At 46.6% G+C, this 20,851-nt stretch overlaps 1 long non-coding RNA gene across 4 annotated transcripts; it reads right to left on the reverse strand.

Moving 5' to 3' along the window:
- Window positions 1-68: 68 nt before the first annotated feature.
- Window positions 69-20,780, reverse strand: LOC125613549. Of its 4 annotated transcripts, XR_007344092.1 has the most exons (5): window positions 20,354-20,659; window positions 19,065-19,233; window positions 3,809-3,864; window positions 1,785-2,548; window positions 69-222 (listed from the first exon to the last, which is right to left on the reverse strand). It is a non-coding gene; the product is annotated as an uncharacterized LOC125613549 (long non-coding RNA). The 4 variants fall into 4 exon arrangements; XR_007344093.1 differs by lacking the exons at window positions 69-222; window positions 20,354-20,659 and adding an exon at window positions 20,672-20,780 and having other exon boundaries at window positions 1,447-2,548; window positions 19,065-19,207; XR_007344091.1 differs by lacking the exons at window positions 69-222; window positions 20,354-20,659 and adding an exon at window positions 20,672-20,780 and having other exon boundaries at window positions 1,447-2,548.
- Between the last annotated feature and the right edge of the window lie 71 nt (window positions 20,781-20,851).

A 20,851-nucleotide genomic window follows, 5' to 3' on the forward strand; every position in this document is an offset into this window, starting at 1 on the left:
ACATATTCACACAGGGACACACACACCATGTGCAAACACATGCACACATATGCACTCATGCACATACTTACACACACATGCATACATGTACTCACCCACCATGTGCAAACACATGCACACATATATGCTCATGCATACACACACACACACACACATGCACACATGCGTGCACACATACCATCTGAAAGAACTCCTTTGTGAATTCACAAGGGATTCTTAAACCTGGTTACAAGACAATTGGCAATATGAGTAGTGGGAGGCTAACAGTGACTTTGCCTGAACACAAGACATTGAAACATGATGGCAGAAAGCCAATTAGTGAAATCTAATTGGATGTATGCAACATGGTGTAATGAGAAGAGATCAGGTGTATTAAATTTTGAATACAAACCCAAATGCTGCAGTAGAAAAAAAACTCAAGCCATCACTGAAAATCATTGTAAAAGGCAGAATGACACATTTTTATAATTTCCTTAGTGCATTATGGTTATACTTGATAACAAGTTCACTGTGACATGATCACAACTGCATATACAGTTTGCTCATTCTCCATCCCCCAGTCCTTCCCTTTTACCTTCCATCATTCCTTCCCTGACCCCCTTCCTCTAATCTACTGGTGTCCTTCTACTTATTTATTATTTTTTAATTGGTGTATTATAGTTACACATAAAATGAATTTCACTTTGATTTATTCATAAGTGCATTTAGCATATGTTGGCCAATTCCATTCCACTGTGCCCACCTTTACTCACCCCCACCCTCCCCCTCCATCCCCTTCCTCTATTCCTCTGATCTCTCCTCTAATTTTGTGAGATCTACCCCCACCTCTTTTCCCCCCTTACTTTGTTTCAGTTCCCACAGATGAGAGAAAGCATTTTGCCTTTAACTTTGTGAGTCTGGCTTATTTCACTTAACATGATGTTTTCCAATTCCATCCCGTTATCAGCAAATGCCATAGTTTCATTTCCTTTATGGCTGAGTAAAACTCCACTATGTATATATATCACATTTTCTTTATGCATCATCTGTTGACAGGCACCTGGGCTGGTTCTATAGCTATTGTGAATTGTGCTGCCGTACACATTGGTATGCATGCCTCACTATAGCATACTGATTTTAGTTGTTTTGGATAAATACCAAGGACTGGAATAACTGGGTCATATGATGGCTCCACTTTTGGTCTTTTGAGGAATCTCCATGCTGCTTCCCAGAGTGGTTGTACTAATTGGCAGTCCCACCAATAATGTGTGAGTTAACATTTTCCCTACATCCTCACCAGTGGTTATTGTTATTTGTATTCTTGATAGTTGCTTTTCTGATTGGAATGAGATGAAATCTCAGTGTGGTTTTGATTTGCATTTTCCTGATTGCTAAGGATGTTGAAATTTTCTTCATATACTTGTGGGCCACTTGTGTTTCTTCTTTGGGGAAATATTTAGTTTTTTTTAGTTCTTTTACCCATTTATTTATTGGGTTCTTTCTTTCTTTTTTGGGTGTTAAGTTTTTTGAGTTCTTTACATATTCTGGATATTAATTCCCTATCAGAAGAGTTAATAGCATAGTTTTTCAGAATACCCTTATAACACACAATGAGTTGACATTACTAATTAAACATAGTAATATCCTCTCTCATGCCTTAAAAAACACAAATATTTAAACTGCTTAAAGACAAAAATTTGGAGTGCAAGGGCAGACACACACACATGGAAAATGATCTAGTGGAATACAGTTTGAAGAGGAATTGAATCCTTCTAATGCAGATGAGCCTCCACGGCAAGCCATACCTTGGGTCAGTGAGACCTGAAGAGCAGCAGAGATTAAAGGAGACTTGTCAGTAGTGGTGCCTGGTTTCACTGGATCTGATATCAAGGCAACATGGGAGTCAAGGTCAGTGCCATTTCAGGGAATATACGTTACAGAGCAGTCGATAGTCCCTCTTTGTGCACCTGATACTGAAACCACACCCCGAGCTTCGAGGCCAAAGTTCTGCTGAGAGGATCAGGATGGGGCTGGGAGCTTTCAAATGCTCTGCTGCCACCGCCCCTGGGGATTCCAGCAGAACTGACCAGGGTTGGCTAAGGGTGACGATGTTGCAAAGCTGCCCCAGATTTGGAAAGATCTTGCCCCACTTTTCTTTTTCCCTGAATTGGTTCTGGCTATAGCCAGAGGTTAGGTGTGCATCTTTCTTGGAAATGAATGTGATTTTTTTGATCTTGCTTGATATTCTTCAGAGTAGAAACAGGTGTTGACATGCAGCGTGAGCATGTCAGGATTCAGGTCCATGGAGGTACGTGATCCTCAGCACCCAGCAGGGGTATGGTGCTCCTGGGGTCCTCTCTGCATCTGGGCAATCATGCTGGTACTGAGCAGCAGAAACACATGGCTGTATGGCTTCTCAGCAGGGGCTTTCTCTCCACAGCCAGGTCACAGCAACACCAGGGGAGAAAACACACTGCGGACTTAAGACAGGACTTGAGTAGGAACTCAGCACAGGGATCTTAGTAGGACAGAAGCAGCTAATGCAGACAGAAACACAATTCCTCCCTTCCTAGAAAGACAAGAACAGGGCTTGAGGCCACACACAAGGAACACTGACCCAGCCACATTCATGTCTGCCCCAGGAGCCCAGTGCCAGCCACTAACATGGCCAATATCCCAAAACCAGGTGCAGGACCCCTTGGGGGATCCCTAACCCTGCAGCCACCACTGCCACCATGGAGCTCACATCCCTGCTTCTGCACAGTCACCCCTGCATCTGTGCCAGCAAAGCCAAGCCACAGGCCTGCCCTGGCCCTCTGGAGCCTGTTCTCGACTCTCCGCTGAAGGTGGGGAATTATCCAGACCCAAGGTGCTTTGTTCACCGAGAAACTAAAAAGGAATCACAAATAACCACTAGCATTTGTTCACTGCTCTTGGAATTAAGCAAAGCGGTGAGAAATGACTTGTTTAGTATTTTACTTTTGTGCCCATGGTTTGCTTTATCAGAGACAAGGCTAAGTTCAAGTTCCAGAGTTCATTTCCTCTATCTTGGCTTCGCCAGCCTTGCAGACCCAGAAATGCTCCCCTGAGCGCCAGAGCAGAGCGGCTCAGCTCACAAGGGCACACAGCTTACTCTGGTTCTCCACAGTGTACTGCGGTATTTCTAGAATTTGCCAAGTCTGAGTCTGAGTAGGTGTCGTGTGTCGTAAGGTATTAATGCATCCTTAATTACATTTGGAACATGAAATCACCCATGCTCATTACTGCACTCTGGACAGTTATTCTCAATTTTCCACTTTCCATCAGACTGAGATCTCCTTGGCAGAGCACACATATACCAAAATGGACCTGGAAACCAAGAGGCTGAGCATGTTTCTGTGGCCCTGAGATCTTAACTCACTCCCGGAAGAAGTTCATGACATCATCAAGAGTTCTCCCTGCCTATGATGCTTTGATTAGTTCTAAAACCTTCTCTGGTCCTGTACCTTGCGGCTGCCATCCACTGGCAGACATTGGAAGGAGTGGTTAATATCTACTCTTCCAGGAACACAAGTGGTATGATTTCACACCCCATCATCACTTTTAGGTGGCCTTGCCTTGTTCTGACAGGTGGACCCCAACCTCCTATGGAATATGCTTGGTTATTATCTCAAAGTCTAAATCAAACAGATCTTCAACCAAAGCCCTCAGGTATTTCTTTCAATGGGTAATTTTATTTTCTCATGAGAAGGAAGGAAATCATGTTTACCCAAGAGCCAGCATCCAGTTCAAACCAGGAAACAACACAAAGTAGTCAGTCCCCAATGTACAGTTAACAGAAACCACTTACGGGGAGGGACCTGGAGTTCTCACGAGCTGCCTTCCTATGCAACACTCCAGAGTTCCCTGTGGGAAAACAAAACAAAACCAGGTTATTTCTGAAACACAGGAGTACTAAATGCAAAAGGTTCTGGCTTTAAGCAAACAGTGATCACCAGCAGGACTTTAATGAACCCAGATTCTACGAATTCTATGCATTTCTCTGTGGAAAGGGTGCATAATTTTCAATGGAATTATAAAGGGATACATCTCAAAAGAAAAGAAACACTTAAGAAACAATAGTAAAGGAAATTAAGCACTATTTCCTGTGCCAGGGTGGGTTTTTTGCCTACTACCACCCCTAGACCAATTAAAGATCAGGTTGGTTTCCAAGTTAACATTTGTCTAGAGACCTGTTTTCCACATTTCTTAGATATCAAGGGCACAAGCCGCCAACAACTGTATCTGAAAGGAAGGTTTTGTAAGGCCTGAATTATTCTTTCCTCCCTTCGGGAGCTTTCTCTCTAAAGCAGGTGTTATGTGAGCACCCTCACAACCGCTGGCTGGCTTTGCGTCACAAGGGTGCAGTTACACCCAACGGCCCTACAGCCCTCTGCAGTAGGAGGCACTGTCACACAGAGAGCTAGCCAGACATGGCATTCAGGCTCGGAAATCTCTAGAAATGCAGTTCAGAGGCGTAGAGGTGTGGTAGTCTCTGTTGATAACTTCCACTGCATTTTCACCAAACAAAAAGGATATATTGACATCAGATGTGGCTAAATGGTTTTGTTCTAAATATTAATAATATTCTTATGATCCAGATAACTCAGTCCTTATCAGTCTGTGATTGCAAGTCACCACTAAATTAGTCATTAGCCTGCTTTTCAGAAATTAGTCCCTCTCCAAGTGTCCTTTGCTACTTTTAGGAGACCGGGGCCATCCCAGTGTGCGTTGTCCACTACACCAACAGTTCCCATTTCTTTTCATATGGGACATGCCCTGTGAAAAGAAAGAGAAGTCTGGGACATGCTTCACCCAGACCCTGAGGTAGGAGTTTGGGGACAGCAAGATGGTGGAGGTAGGGTACAAGAAAAATGTGCAAGGAAAAAAAGGGGGATGCAAGACAGGGAGATGAGTTATCACATCCCTGTTTACAGTAAGTCCCATTACCATGGCAATGCCCCCACTGCGGGCTTATCACCATGGCAACTCCAGCCACAAGTTCTGTATTCTAATTATGCAAAAATAAAGCAACCAATGGAAACTGTGTTCTAATGAGGTAAAATAAAGTAACCAATGGGAACAACAGGGCAAGGTCTTCAATCAGGACCATTGGGAGGAGAACAAGGCTCTCAGACTCCCCAGGCGTCAGGGCCTTGAGCCACTCTCCGCAGGGCTCTTCACTTTCACTTGTAATAACTCTATACTCTTCCTGCTTCTTCTGCATATCTTGCTCAGTTCTTTGGGATGCCAAGAACCTGGACCCAACTGGACCTCTCCACCGGTGTCCACCCCTCTTCATGCCTGTCCATGAAGACTAGGTGCTGAGAAGCCCCAGTGACCTTTCTAATGTGAAGCTACTTGACTCTGACCCAAGAAGGGACAGTGTATGTTTGAAGAACTTGTTCACGTCCAACTGCAATAGTCTGCCGCGGTTAGGGGTGAACATGTGATGGCACAGAGTGAATATCAACTGCTCTATGTGGGAGATGAGAAGAGGAGGCTGAAAGGATTAATTACTTGTTCAACATCACTTCCGATGCAGGCCAGCAGCCTGGAACTCCAGGTCGAGGTCTTTTTATTACCCCTTCTTTGCAGGCACTGACTGAATGGCCACAAGAGGCTGGGACGGTCATATATTACCCGCCGTCCTGATACAGGAACCCCACATTCTAAGTAAAAAAAAAGTTTTGTTTGAAAGTTTTGTTTTTTTTTGAAAGTTTTCAAAAAAGTTTTTTTGAAAGTTTCCTATTCACAGACTTTCTCCTAAATCCCTGGTAGATGGGGACTGTCCTACCCAAATGGCTCCTCAAGGCCAGGAAATGCCCACTACCTCCTTTTACCAGCCCCCCACATCCAGATCCCATGCCTGTCTTTCTCAATTCACACCAATGACGATGACAAACCTCCTGGAAATTTCCAGAAATGGTGAAATTTAATGAGTCAGAGCAATAAAATATGTGCAAACCTTATATTTATGGTTTTAAAGATTTTTTTAAAGCCCTCTACAAATGTAAAGTTACTCATTAGCTTATGAAACAGGAAACATATCAATTGTAATTCAATTTGCTCACAAAATCATTAGGGTTCATTATAGTTCAAATAAACCATTCAGCATATTAATCAAATCATGTTAATGTATTATATTTTCATATCAATGAAACATTATATTGCCAAACTTTAAACCATTTAGCTGGTTTTAATATTTTTGAGCAGCAGGCAAACTCTTGGGAATGAGGGGAACACTGTCTATTAGTGAAACAGAAGGCTATTGTATCTGCGGGGGCAGAAGCCACACAGAAGAGAAGCCATGGTTTTCATTTTTAAAAAGTTGAGAAGAAAAGCCACCAGAAAGAACAAGATTTCTAAAAACAAGCAAACAAACACAAGAGTCTGGATGATGAAGCTGCTCCCCTCTGAAGCAGGATGTGGGCATCTGTGGTCCAGAATCTTCTCCAGCAGCGTCTGCCTGGGAGATTCCTTCCTAGCCTCCTCTGGTCACTTCCACAGCGTAAGATTTTGTCACAATTAAGAAAGTTTCTTCTTGATTCTTTCCTGCACAGCTCCCCTCCTCCCCAGAGGTAGAAAATTCAGCACCGGCTGGAGTCTCCTTTGCCCCACTCCTCAGCCCAGAGCTTGCTCTTCAGTGAAGCGCCCAACTACATGTCAATCAATCCCTTTGTATAAGCTCTCTGCCTGCCACCAGACTGACTGGGGCCTGCTCTGGCCAAGGACACAGAGCGTTAGAACATGGCCCCTAGCCTGCAGGAGCTCCGTCTAGCTCCCTTGTCCCTGAGTCCAGAACAAATGACATCACCACAGGACACACACAGCACCAGCACAAAGAACTACAGAGAAGGGAGCGCCTGACTGTGAGAAGGTTGGGGAAGTCTGCAGGAGTAGGTAGCCTTCCGCTAGGTCCTGAAGGCAGCCCAGACAGCCTGAGACAATCCCGTATCTCAAGTGGAATAAATGGAATAAACCAAGGTGACTATTTTAACAAACATGCCAAGAAAGGTTTGGAGGTACAAAAAGAGTAAGCCTCAAATTTTCTGCAAGAAAACTTTATACTTTCTGAGTCAACGAAGGGATACAAAGCAGCTCTTGGTGTCCCTTCTCCAGCCCCACCATCCCAGGGGAACCTCTGTGCGCCTGAACCAGCTCAGACTCAGACAGGCAGCACCTTCTCCCCAGCTCTCAGGCCCCCAACGTCCTTGCCTTCACCCTGATAGATGAGCCAGTGACATGTTACATGCTACCTACATGAAGGTCATAAGTCATAAATTAAAGCTTGCTATCGCCATCTAAGTTAGCATAACCCTGGACAGACTAGAGTCTGTCCAGGTCACAGCTTGTGATGCCCAAGGAGAATTTTTCAGGCAACCCCGATAGCACACCACCAAACTTGTTTGAATGTCTGGTATTATGCAGGCCTAGGAGCCAACTATAGTTTATCCATGAATCCTGGTTTCCCTCAAAAACAATAATTAAACATGGACGAAATCTGTTTCTCTTTTCCTCCATCAATCCTGTATGTTCCCACAAACTCTGGGAGCCAACGACCCCTGCCCATTCCATTCTCCAATCTCCTGCCCCTGCCAGTTTCCTCCCCCAAATGAGACTTCCTGGGACCACCACAGGATTGCTGACTCTGCCTCTTGAAGATCCCTAATAATCTGAACCCTGTATTCCAGGAAAGCTCAGTTCTTCATGCTGCCCTATGTACTGGTCTGGTCCTCCACTCCACCTTGTCAAGCCTTCTTCTCTCTGGACTGGGATGCCATCATTTGTCACACTGCTGTGCACAATGCTCAGGGCCAGGCACTAGGTTAACACCTTCCCATTTTCCAAGAATTCACAATCCTGTGGGGAGTCAGAAAAGGGCAGGATGGTTCCAAATAAACATCACATGTTATCAGAAGGTGAGCTGGGTATGGGAGGCACATAACTGGGATCCTTCCACCCAACAAACCAAAGAAAATGACCTAGATAACACATCAATGAGCTGAGTCCAGGGGAAGGACATGCAAATGGATGCTCCTCCTGCCTCGATTCGATTTGATTCAGTCTTGTTATAGACTAAGGCTCTGTCCTTGATCCTCTGTATTTTCCCTACCCACTTCTGCTCATCGACAGCCCACCTCACAGTGCATATGAGCTGCCAATCAAATCAGGCTCCTGATGGGGATCCCAGCTCCCCACAGGACTGCCGCCCTCAAGGGGCATGCATCTCCTACTGGTTGGGGTCTCAGAGCCTGGCTCCTCTATCCCTGAAAAGTGGCCCTTCCAACTCCAGGATTGCCAGCACTGTGGAACTGGAATTCAAAGCCTTAAGGATACTCTCTTCCTCTTCTCTTTACTCTCTGCTGAGTTTTCCACACATTTATGAATGAATGAAATTGCTACTGTTCCTGGTTTTCCCAGCATCTAAACATCTAGTGAGCTCTTTTACCCTCAAAATAAGGCAAGTGCTCAGCTAAATTTAAGGTTCTCCATAATCTCGTCCTTTATCTGATCTCAGTTGCTATGCCACATGCCCTCACCAAGTGTGTGTCATGCTCAATAGCTTTCAGCGTGTCTCTTCAAAGCGTTTTTACAAACAATATCTCCTCAATCTGCCGCAGACTGATCAGATGGACAGGGAAGGTCTCACCATGCCTCTCTTTTGGAAGACAAAGGCTAAGAAATGGGTGCTCTCAGATCTCCTCTGTCCGACCCACCACTTGTCCCATCACGTCCTCGTGTTGCACACAGTCCAGCACTGGTGGTTTCCTGTATGACACACCACGCCCAGTGAGAGCATCTCAGAGACAGGACAGGTCCCTGCAACTCCTTCTGCCCAGCTCTGCACTCACCGAGAACCCTCCTCCCCAGCTCCTCCTTCAACCTAAAGGTGCAGTGAACCAGTGCAGAAGGGGTTGATAAACTCAGTGTCCTCACCGTGTATCCCAGGGGCAGCAGACAGCTGCCTGGCCTCCCCAGTCTGATGTTCTACCGTGAACCAGAGCTCCACTCTTGCATGGAATCAGCTGTTTTTTTCAGGTTTCTTGGGGTCAGGTCTTTCCTCCATGTTTGCCCCCTCACTGGAGATTCCCAGGAGCAGAGTGACAATACTGAGAAGAGGACAAGTTCCAGCAGCACCACCAGGGACTCCTATTGCAGTATGGCTGCTCTGGTTCTGAGCTCCATGGGAGGGTGCTGTTCCCACCATCGCATTTTCCATTTTGCTTTTTGTTTTTAATATTTTTGCATTATTATTTTTAATCTTTGTATTATTATTATTATTATTATTATTATTATTATTATTATTCCCAATATCCCCCTTTGTCTTTCTCCTTGATAAACAGATTTCCCAGTTGGTTATTACCTCCGCGCGCTCCTGAGGGACTGGGAGCTCTGGAAGTGGGCAGTGCTGGCAGGTGCGGAGGACCGGGTGCCTTTGCTGCGGGTGGCAACTTATCGCCATAAGATGGGCACGTTTCCGTGCCAGTCTCCGTACATGTTGGGCATCCAATCATTGATGAACTGCAGTTATTCTTGGAAAATGTCATTTTGTAGCTATTTTGAAGACAGCTTTCACCCAGGCCCTGCGACAGAGACCTCAGTGCGCCCTTAGCGTTCTCTGGCCTAGGGAAGAATCGCCAACCCCCAAGTCGTTCCAAATCACCTGGGCTGCCCACCCTTCCCTGGGAGCGTCTTGAAAACAATCTACCACTGGGCCCTCCTCTGCCAAGGGCCTCCAGAAAATGCGTGTTTCCGCGTGCACAGGAGACACTGGAAGTTGGCCCACATTTCTGAGCTGTATGCTCACCGCGCCTTCCGCTCATGGGGACAAATGAACAGCCCCCGAATCTGACATGGGCAACTGTTGTGGAAGGAAGGGAGAAGGCCCCTGGGCGGCTCCCGGCTGGCCCTGGTCCTCTGTGCCCTTGCTCCCCACCATGGCCATTTCTCCCTTTTGCTTCACTGAGAAGATGCCGCCTAGTGGGGTTGCCCTGCTGTGCCCTGCTGTGCCCAGCTGTGCCCAGACCAGGTTGCTACAATCAGTTAGCTCTTCAGAACACTCGGGAGCTTCGATGGACATGTAAGGGCTTCTGGGGTCGCCCTGGCTAGGGCGCGCCTGGCACCAGCGCAGGGCACGGTGAGGACAGTGGCAGGGACAAAGGGTTCCTTCCTGAGCTGGACCCCTGGTGGACCCTCTGCTTAGCATCTGCTTAAATCCCAGCTATTTGATTACAGAGATAAGATAAATGGATCCCTGAGGACTACATCAATTAAATTAATAACCTAGAATTCCAAGGACAAAAATTCCCAAGTCAAATGATTCAGAATAACGGAATGTTTACACAAAAATTGTGAAAATCCATTTCCAGAAGATGAACTTTATAAAATAAAGCCACCTCAAATGTGCCAGATTTAACTGATGACCATAAATAATGCTACAAAGTACATTGTTATTAAATGTCTTCTCTCCTTAAGGGGGCTGGACAGAAACAATGAAAAAATAACTATCCAGTCAATTTCCAAGCTAAGATGTAAATATCGTAATTAGTTTTGCTCTGGGCCATTTTATTTTTCATGAAAGCTTCTCTACTGATAGAGAAATAATTTATGAAAACAGAAGCGCATTTCTCGCAGTCTGCCTCCTGAACATTATTGATCCTTTAATTTATAGCCTGAATAGTTTATTTTTCACCTTTAAGGGTACTTTAAGATCTGTTTCAAAATCTCATCACTACATCTTATTTCATATTATCTAAACATATAATCTCCCCCAAAAAGGCTTATTTTCATCACATTAGGAAAAAAAAGGAATGTTTCTCAATCTTACCTCCACCCTAGAGATGAACATATTTTTCCATCTATTATTATTTCACTCATTTAGAAATAAATGTGTGTTTCCAACTAAAGCAGGGATACCCTCCCTCCCATCACTGGCTCAGCCGGAGGAAAGCCTCTCCTTGCAGGTATGGGAAATGGACTAAGTCCTTATGCATTTGAAATAGCAACCAAATACTCAATACACACCGAAATGTACCTTGGCGATTATAGATGCCTAAACAGACAAAGCAGAACATAACAGATGAATTTATATTTATCAAGGAAAAATTCCAGAAAATATTTTAAAGGCAACATCCGTGTCTCCTCTGTGTTAACAAACCACAGAAGACAATCACTAACCGTGTTATTTTCTTCCACTTCCAAATTGCTGTGTAGTGTAAGTTTAACAACAGAATTTCAAAGCCAAATTCACCATTCTTGATCATGGAAAGCCCACAGCAGGCTGGGACCCGAGCTGCCTGGTTCCGTCAGTGACAGTCTGCATTTCGTGGGGCAACGCCCAGGCTTAGGCTCCGTCTCCTCTGAGGCTCATACATTATAGATTAGTGCAGCTGGGCCAATAAAGATTCTACGTCAGAGTGAAGAAAGCTCCCCTAAGTGTACGGTTCATGTCCCCAGACTGTCGATTGCATGACTCCAAGGTGTACCACTTGTCCAGAACTCACACAGTGTTAAATGGAAGTCCCAGGTCTTGGGCAGTGCACCACCTACCCAAGTGTAATGTGGCCACCCTATTTTCATGTTCACACCGCTGCTTCTTTAGTCTGAATTCTCTAGCAAGCATTTGCAGACTGTCTTCATTCCACTTCCACAGTCCTCTCTGACATTTATCCTTTTATCAGTTTATTATGAAAAGGAAATTGTGTTGATTGACCAAAACTGTTAACTTTTTATTCAATATTCAAGAGAGTTAATTTTAAGCCTACTATTTAAATTTCATAAGTAAATTTTCAGAAAGTATTTCATTTGTCTTTTAAGCCAAGTGATACGGAAGAAAGATCATGAGATTTCATGTCAAACAGATCTTCCTAAATATATGAACGTGGGCAAGTTTTCTAACCTCTCAAAAACTCAGTTTCTTCTTCTGAGAGTTGGGAGACAAACTGCCTTCAGATTTTCCTGTAAGGACCAAAATGATGTATATGAAGAGCCCAGCCAACACCCCGCACACCGTGCTCAATACATGGTGTCAGCCTTATCACTTTCACTGTCACTGGTGAGCGAGTCTCGGCATGCTGCCATGCTGTGTTGCCACATCTTCCCTGACAGTCCCAAGTCACCACACACTGTTGCCATCCATCAGGAGGCACTCCAAGGCTTGCACCCGGCCTGCCTCCCAACAAGGAGCACAGAGTGTGTCCGGGGCACTTGATGCAGAACACTCAAGGAACCTGTGTACCAGCATCAGAGACCAGTAGAACTGACTTTGTGAGGCCACGCAGCTCCAGGAGGTCCCAGTTAGCAATAAGTGACCTCTGTGTTTGCTCTGCCCTGTTCCACATAAGTGGGCCCTTTTCTGGAGGGGCAGCGATCGCCACAGGGGATAAAGCATCACACTTTCTCCAGAGGCACATGGCCTCTCAGCCGCACCCAGGGGAGAGCATGGGTGACAAGAAGGTGCAGGACTGGCGACTCCACACACACACACGCACACATGCTTTTCCTGCAAACAGCATCCGCTTTTCACATTGCTGCCGGCAGAGTAAATCACTCTGGCCTTTGCTGACTGGGAGTCAGAGAAACTTCTGGACCATCTCAAGTGGAGTAGCACTGAGACGGGAGTCCTGTGCTGGAAGATCACAAACCAGGTGGGTACTCCCTGGGGGCACAAGGTGTGTGTGTGTCCTGCCAGGATGAGGATGTGGCAGAGAATGTTTCTGGGTGAGCCCAATCTTGGAAGGATTGCTGGTGCCGACCAAATTGGGACAGGGCCCATCACTTCTGAGAGGGCCCCTTGCATGCCTGCAGCCTGAGGTGAAGTGTCAGGGGCCCTCATCCAGGCTCCTTCCCTGATCCCTGAACTTCAGGAAGTGCTGCTCCAGCTCAAGGTCATGCTGGCCAAACATGGTACTTAGGTGCTGCCCTGAGCAGAAGTGGCTCACTTTGCCTCCTGAATCTCACCTTGAGCACACCCAGCCTCTCCCAGACCTGGCCTCAGGCTCCTGCCTCCCCAGTGACCTACCACCACCCGAACCCTGCTGGATGGAAGTGTGTCTCAGCGACTTTTGACGACTCCTTCCCAGGTACAGACCCTGGAATTGCTCTGGATTCTTACTTGGTGCTTTTGTATGTGTCAATATTAAGGGTTTTTTTGAGGCATGGGATTTAGGGACTATCAGAATTGGGGAGGGGGGGGCTGCTAAAAGCAAGAACCAAACATGAGGCAAGGTTCCGGAAGGCCCGTCAGGGACATGCCAGGAGGTGTCAGCCCCTTTCCTGTTGAGCCAGGCCTCTGGGCCATGCTGAGGGGACCTGTTTTCACTCTGAAGGAAGGATCTTTATTGGCCACAGCTGTACCTCATCCATAATGCATGATCATGATGGCTGATCACAGGCAGAGCCCAAACCCAGAAACTGCTCCAAGAAATTCATGAAATCACATGTTGCTCTGATACGATCTCTTCCTTCCAGAGGACACCCCAAAACTGCATGCTTAGAACCAGGGGCCCACGGAAGGAAAGAATGAGATAAGTCTCAGGGCACTGGGAGAGACAGCACTTGTTGCCAATGGGGACATTGGCAAATGTCAATTTTTTGCTTTGCAAATAAGATGACGAAGTGTCCAACATGAGGACTCCAGGACCCAGAGTAGTGAAGGGGCTCATACAGATCACACAGCACAGAAACAGGACGACAGCCAAGGTAGCTGGCCTGCCAGGCCTGAGGTCCCCGCACCACAGGGTCAAGGCTCACTGAGCCCAGATGCTCGCTCACCTTCCCAGGCAGGAGAAACAAGAGCCCAGCCTGCTGCCCCACAGGCCCCGTGTAAAACAGAAGAGGCAACGGGCACACCCCCTCCCGAGCTGCTTGTCTGCCACGGCTGGTCCCTGATATTTTCAATAACAATCATTAAAGTCAGGCATTCTAGCACAGGAGCTGGGAAAGCTTTTCTGTACAGGGAAAGATTGTAAATATTTTAGACTTTGTAGGCCGAGTGGCAAAAATGTGGAGGTTACTCAGGCAACTTGCAATTTAATATATAATCATCTAGAAATGGGGAAAAATATTTGAGGTTTGCAAGCAGTAAAAATCAGAGGTGGACAGGATCCGGGGGCCACAGCTTGCCAACCTCAGGTTTGGGGGACCAAATCTAAACAATATCACGGAGTCCCAAGATGCACTACAGGCTTTGTTACTTCACAGGAAATAAAACACCAAAGGGACAGTCAGCTGTGTATGCCTTGGAGTCTGCAACACAAAGCTACAAGATGCAGTGGACAATTTCCTCCAAGGGCAGCAGAAGGGATTACAGCCCAGGTGGGAGCTGCAGACCTGATGCTCTGGGCAGAGACCCCGGGGGCCGTGGAGGCCAGCCAAGCTTTCCATCATGCCAACACTCGGACTCACCATTCATTCCGAAACTTCCCACCACAGAAACACCATTCAGTGACTTTTTCTTTCTCAAAAATAAATAGTAATAAAATCTTCAGGCAGGGAAAAGTGGTATCCATTCTACTGAACAGTAGAAGTTCCTGAAGTTTCCAGGGGTTGAAGATGTTTCTTCTTGTACAATTCTAGGGAGACACACACACACACACACACACACACACACTTCTCTTAGCTTTACCCATTTAAAAGAATTTACTGTCATTGGCCTGTCAAGACTCCAAGACCCCTGAAATGCCTGTCTCCCTAGTGCCAATTTGTTCCCTTTCTTTTTAGTGCCAGTCTGCACGCCCAGCAAGGAAGAAGGTTCTGGAGTTGTTGACATTTCCTCATTTATTTACTCATCTGAAGCTGCTATGTCATACAATGTGGTCACCAACTCTGTCTCGCTAGACCAGTCGTGGGTGTTTCTGGAACCTGAGAGCCTCAGGAGCCCCTGAAGGCTGGGAACACTTGGTGTCTGCACCACACAGAGTCCCATCTGCCTAACCTGCCCCTCTTCCCAGGAGGGCCGAGGTCATCCTTGGGGGATACAGACTTAGGAGCTGTGAAGCATCACCTTCTCGTGTGGACAGCACCAGTCCTCCACAATCCCAGAGTTCCCTTATTCCTTCCTGGGAGTGAAAGAGGAACAACTGGGCTGACCTCACCAACGTGAAGAAGAGTGAGCCTTGCAGGGAGGGGCCTCCAGCTCCGGCGCCCAATGGCAGAAGGGCCCAGGAGTAAGATGAGCTGTCCATCACCCCGGACAGAGCTTCAGAGGCTGGCTGTCCTGGAGACCATGACACATGCAGGCCCCAGAAGGTACCCAGGCAGGGCCTCAGGATAAGCGAGCCGCTGTTGAAGGCCTGGAGCTTGTGTGGACAGTAGCTTCATCTTCAGATGTTCCCCACGAAGCCAGCAGCTCTATCTCTGCAGAATCTTTCCTTATGGGCTTCTTAGGACATTCCACACTATTCTTGGTTGGCACCCTGCATTGAGGGACTCCAATGCTGTGGCTGGCCACAGGGGCTGGCTTGCTGGTCCTCCATCCACTCCTGTGAGGCATCCCCAGCTTATGGTAAGGGAAGTCTCGTTCCTCCCTTCATGACTGGGACAACAGGTACCCCTCACAGCACCTGCTAAGGACTTCCCATGGCCCCTCAGTGGACTGAAAGCACCTTGAGCATCTGTAGTGGTCACCAAGGATGCTCCTCCATCCCCAAATAACAAAACTCTTAATAAATCACATTGCCATCTGAAGGGATGTGGCGGGTATACATATATATACATGGGAGTGCATTTCCCACATGTGAAGATGCTACTTCTGTATCCTGGCTGGTCCCAAGAGCTGACAGCGGGGCATTCACTCCTACTGCCCATCCTCAGTCCCTACAACCCAACTGAGCCACCGTCCTCAACTCAGGCATTGACCAGGCTCTGGGGACACAGAGAAGCAAAGTCATGGGTCTTGCAACTAATGAACTCACAGATAGAGCACGAAACTGAAGACAGCAAAGAGGACATCACCACACACCATGGTGATCACGTCACTACACATGACAGGAGCATCTGAGGCCCGCCTGGCAATCGGTGCTGTCGGGCTGCTGCTGTGTGGCACGTGCCACCAAGCTCTGCCTTGCTACGAGGCCTTCAGCCCCTCATCCTCACAGAGACAGAAGCATCTGAGACAGGAGCATCAATCTCAGATCAAGATCTGAGCAGAAAGGAAACCATCTTGTCCATCATTGGCCCTGCCCTAGGGACCAGCACAGTGCCCCACCCTGAGCTTCACTATCTGAGGAGGTGGCATTTGAGCCAAGGCCTTGGAGGATGAGCTGAGCCTTACCCAGAGGAGGAGAGAACGGGAGTGAGAAAGTGAGAAATCAGAGGCCTGTCCAGGCAAGCAAGGGTCTGGGGTGGGGCATGTGCAGAAGTGCACAGGCAGATGTCTCCAGGTGGCAGGAGGAGGTGGTGGGCACCATGGAGAGCTAGCCTGGATTCGCATGTGAAGGGTCCCACATGCCAGGAATTTCTCCTGGAGGCACTGGGGAATTGGCGGGCTTCAGTAAATAAGACATAACAAAGTTATCCAGTTTCATTTTGTTCCAAATGATAGCCAGCAGCAGGGGGGACCCAGCACTGAAGGCTTCCTGGGCCGGAGCCAAACACTCCCAAGGTCTTTTCAAACCCAACGCTTGCTCTCTCCCTCAAATCTGATATTTTCTGACAAATTTGCTATTATTTAGTTCCTGTGAAATGCACTTCCATATCAGACCTCCCTCTGACATCCAGGAAAGTGTCACTCGGCTCCTGGTCCCTGCCATCTCGTCAGATGAAGAGTACGGAGGACCTGCCTGGCACGCAGACTCCCCCCTGCAAGACCTGGCGAAGACGCATGGCCGGGCTGACAGCCGCGGAGCGGACCAAGGCAGGCGGCTTCCCTGGCACTCCCAGCACCACCTGGACACACACCAACGCCCACGTGCTGCACGCCAGGCCTGCAGGTCCCGCACGCGGCGACAGCCCCTCCACTGAAGCCCTTCCAGTTCCAACAGCACCTCCGTGGGCAGCTGGGCTTCTGCCATCCTCCGGGCATCTGATGTGAAGGGCCAACCTGCCTCGTCAACACCTTCCCGCACCCTTCCCACGGCGAGGCGGCCACCTCCGACTGCTGATCTGCTGAGCTGGGGCTTTGGAGAAGAGCGGTGACAATGTCCCCTGGAAGGAGAAACCAGGAAGAGTCCAGAACAGCAAGGAAAAACGAGAAAGGTGAGCCGGCCAAGATTTTAAAAGAGCCATCCATAGCTCTGAGAGGAACCCTACAGCTTCAAGGTGAAAGCCATTTTGTCTAATAAAGGGATGATTATGTAGTATTTATGTGTGGATTTATGGTTAAAAGACAGGAAATCACCTTCTACTCGGTGGGAACTAAACACATAGCTCCTCTTGGCAAGCAAATGGACAGGAGCAAAACTGATTTCAAAGACACCGAGTGGAATTCAGGGCTCTGCATCCCCATGTAAGCCCTGAGCCCTGCTGCCTACCCCACGGGGTCCAGCTCCAGGACCCAGGCCCAAGCCCCATCCTCCTTTCTACCTCCGCTCCCCTCATCCCTGCAGTTCCACCCTGAACCTGCCTGGGCTTTGACTGAATCTGCATTTTGCAAAATGCCTTTGGACCCCAGCCACCCCACCCGTGTCTCATTGCCCAAAAATAAATAAATAAATAAATCATCTTTCCCCTCTTTGTTTTTAGGAGAAAAATCTTAAAAACGAGAGAACAGAAGTCCAAGAATAATTCTCAGGCCACTGGAACTAAAAAGATTTTGTGGATGCCTTAATCCAAATCAAAATGTGGGCAGGCAATACCAATACCTCGTCAGTGCTTTACAAATAAAAAATGCAGCCACACTTCAAATGCTTACAAGACCACAGTACAGGCAACCCTGCTTCTTGTTTTCTGTTTCTTTCTTTTAGCTTTATTTGGTCTTTTTTGTACTAATGAAAATCAGGCACAGGAAGTAATGCTACTCTGTGTTTATGATAAAACCTCGTTAACTCAAAGTTAACTCATTAACTCATGACTTGTGATAATTTTGCCACAATGGCCGAATTTGCCTATGTGCAATATATGATTTTGCAAAGCGTATTAATAGTTTAAATCAAATTTCAGAAAGCTTATTTAACTTCCCCAGACAAATTATCTTTAAGAACATTATTGGTAGATATTTGCATGAAGCAAAAGAAAATAAAGACGTATTTCTGGTTATAGCCCCACAGTCCCTTATCTAGAACGATTGGCTATACAGAGGGGTTTCAGATTGAAAGTTTTTGCGGTTTCGAAGGTTAATAAAGGGCTGAGATCGCATGTTCCCTTACATTAAGTCTAAGGCAGTACTAGAAATCGCAGTGCATGGATCCTGGATGCTAAATAAGTCGAGGCCCGCATGGATAAGTGGAGGCCCACATGGAGCCTTGTCCCCTACAGCCCAGTGTTTCACCGGCTCAGTTCACACCCCACCAGAGTTTGTCAACAAGTAAGTTATGGAGAGAGCTTCCAATCCCAGAGTTCCCGGTGCCAGCTGGTAGCTCCAGGCTGTGGATCTGTGATGAGTTTGCCCTTCATAAAGGCAGCAGCCCAATGGGTAGAGAATGTGAGTCCTTGCTCCAAGGACCACTTTGATGATGAGAAAACCACGATGATCCACTCTACACCAGAAGCCACCAGACAGACCACCTCGGTGGCCATTTATGCTGCCTCGAACAACTTGGCTCTAAAGGTCACCTTTGTGACCTTGTGAAGCAGAGCAGGGCTGAAGCACCAGCATTCAGACATTGGATGGCCTCCAGAGATGACCAAAACTATGCTGGACAGGGCAGCTCCCAGTGCCTGAAATAGGCCCCACGTTCCACAAATATTTGTCACAGTGGGTGACCACAAACCATGCCCTCTGGTAGCCACAGGCTGCCCACGCCCCCAGAACCACCACAGGTGTCCGTCTGTACACCCGCCTAAGCAGATCTCCACAAGCCACAGTGCAGTCAAAGGAAAACCAGACCAGTCTTCCAGCACATCCCTGGAAAACTTTTTGCTTTGTCTGTTTTTCCAAAAAAAGGCAGATGAAATAGTCATCATACCTGGGCTTCAGAAGTCACTCTTGTTCCACCAAGGAAAGTTTGCAGAGGATTCACACTGCCCACCGCTGGCTGTGAGCAAGGCCATGGAGCGGCTGCTGTCCTTCAAGTAGGCAGTTCTTCTAGTGGTCTATCCACCTGGCAAGCTTCCCAGAAGCCAAAGAGAACTGGGCTAAATGAAAGTGACACCAAATAGCTAATGTTTCTTTCTCTTGAACAGTTTCCTGATTCTCTGAAAAAGAGGTTTGTGGGTTGTTTATCTGTTTATCCTTTCCTTTTGGGTTTCCAACTTTATGTTCTGGACATGCCAGCAAGGAGTCATTTTGTGTGAATCTTAATGTCTTTTTTTTTTTAAAGCTCTGCAGATATTTTTCAATAACCTGTTCTTAGTAAGTGAGTTTCCCTTTTCAGGTATGTCCTTGTCAAAGACCATTCCTTTAAAATCCTTTGGAAAATATTTACTTTATTGCTTTTTCTTCACTGGCAATATAGTTGAAACCTTAAAATAATTTGTTTAATGTCTGTTTTGAAAGGATCAGAGGTTGCACTAGAAAATTTTCATAAGACAGGAATTCGGAGACTATTTCCCCCTTATTGTCCATGTGTATGTATATACAGCCCTAATTCACCAGTGCAACTGGAGGTCATTATTTCTGAATTTGCACATTAAAAATAACATCTACCCATAAGGGAATATCTTTAAACCACAAATGCCAGAAATAACAATTGTATTAAACTGCATTTCATGAATACATAATAAAGTTCAATTTACCACTATTTATCATGTTACTTAAATTAAATCTATAATGGAAAAGAGATTTAGTTCTGTTTTGAAAATAACAAATTCCTTTATGCCAATTGCACAGGATTTATATTAGCCCCAATGCATTCATGTCGATTTATTTATTTTTTGCTTAATTACTATTGCTTTCTATTGTTGGGATCCTAGGGGACAATTCACATCCTTTCATGTATTTTTTAAAGCTTAAAGAGACACATGCACATATAATACATTAAAATTACTATAATTTCAGTTGTATTTATTTACAAAATCTGAGATTTTTAAAAAAATGGCATTGTGACTCCTACCTCCATTCTTGCCCCCTCATAAATCCTCCAAATTATACTTGTATGCTTCACTGGGGCTTTGACAGTTGCCCGAAGTGGCTAAGAAAATCACTGTGGAGGCGGATAGAAGTATTTTTAGAGCTAATATTTGTGCTGTACAGACATTCGTATGCAGAGAAATCAGCCAGAGAATCCAAAATAACACACACACCATTTTCAACTACCTGCGTGTCTTGGAGAGGAAGGAGGAGAATTCTGGAGCCTTGAGTTATCAGGTATTCGCCAAGAACAGGAATCCTGCATGGAGTCCCATAATGACCTTGATAAGGTGCAGCCACTAGTATCCACATGGTCATGCCTGACCCATTGTGTCTCCACATTAGGAAATGGCTCCTCTACCTACCCAACCCCCCAGACCAGGAATCTGGGATATGTCCTCTACAGCTTTCTGTCCCTCTCCTCCTGCAGTCAGTTGGTCACCACATTAGTCACCAGTTCTAACAAAATGCTTGATAATGGAAAGAGAGGCTCCTGTAACTCACAATTCCGGGGATTCAAGGCAAGATGCGGGATCATCCTGGCTCAGGTGAGGGCCTGCTGGTAGTGTCAGGTTGTGGGAGTGTGCGCAGATGGGAGAAATCACTGGGCGAGGCAGGAAGGGGAGGGACACGGGCTGAGCTCCAGCTTGATAACAAGAAGCTCTTTTGAGAACTGTCTCAACC

This window comes from Marmota marmota, unplaced genomic scaffold (assembly GCF_001458135.2).
Source record: "Marmota marmota marmota unplaced genomic scaffold, marMar, whole genome shotgun sequence".
Lineage (NCBI taxonomy): Eukaryota > Metazoa > Chordata > Mammalia > Rodentia > Sciuridae > Marmota > Marmota marmota.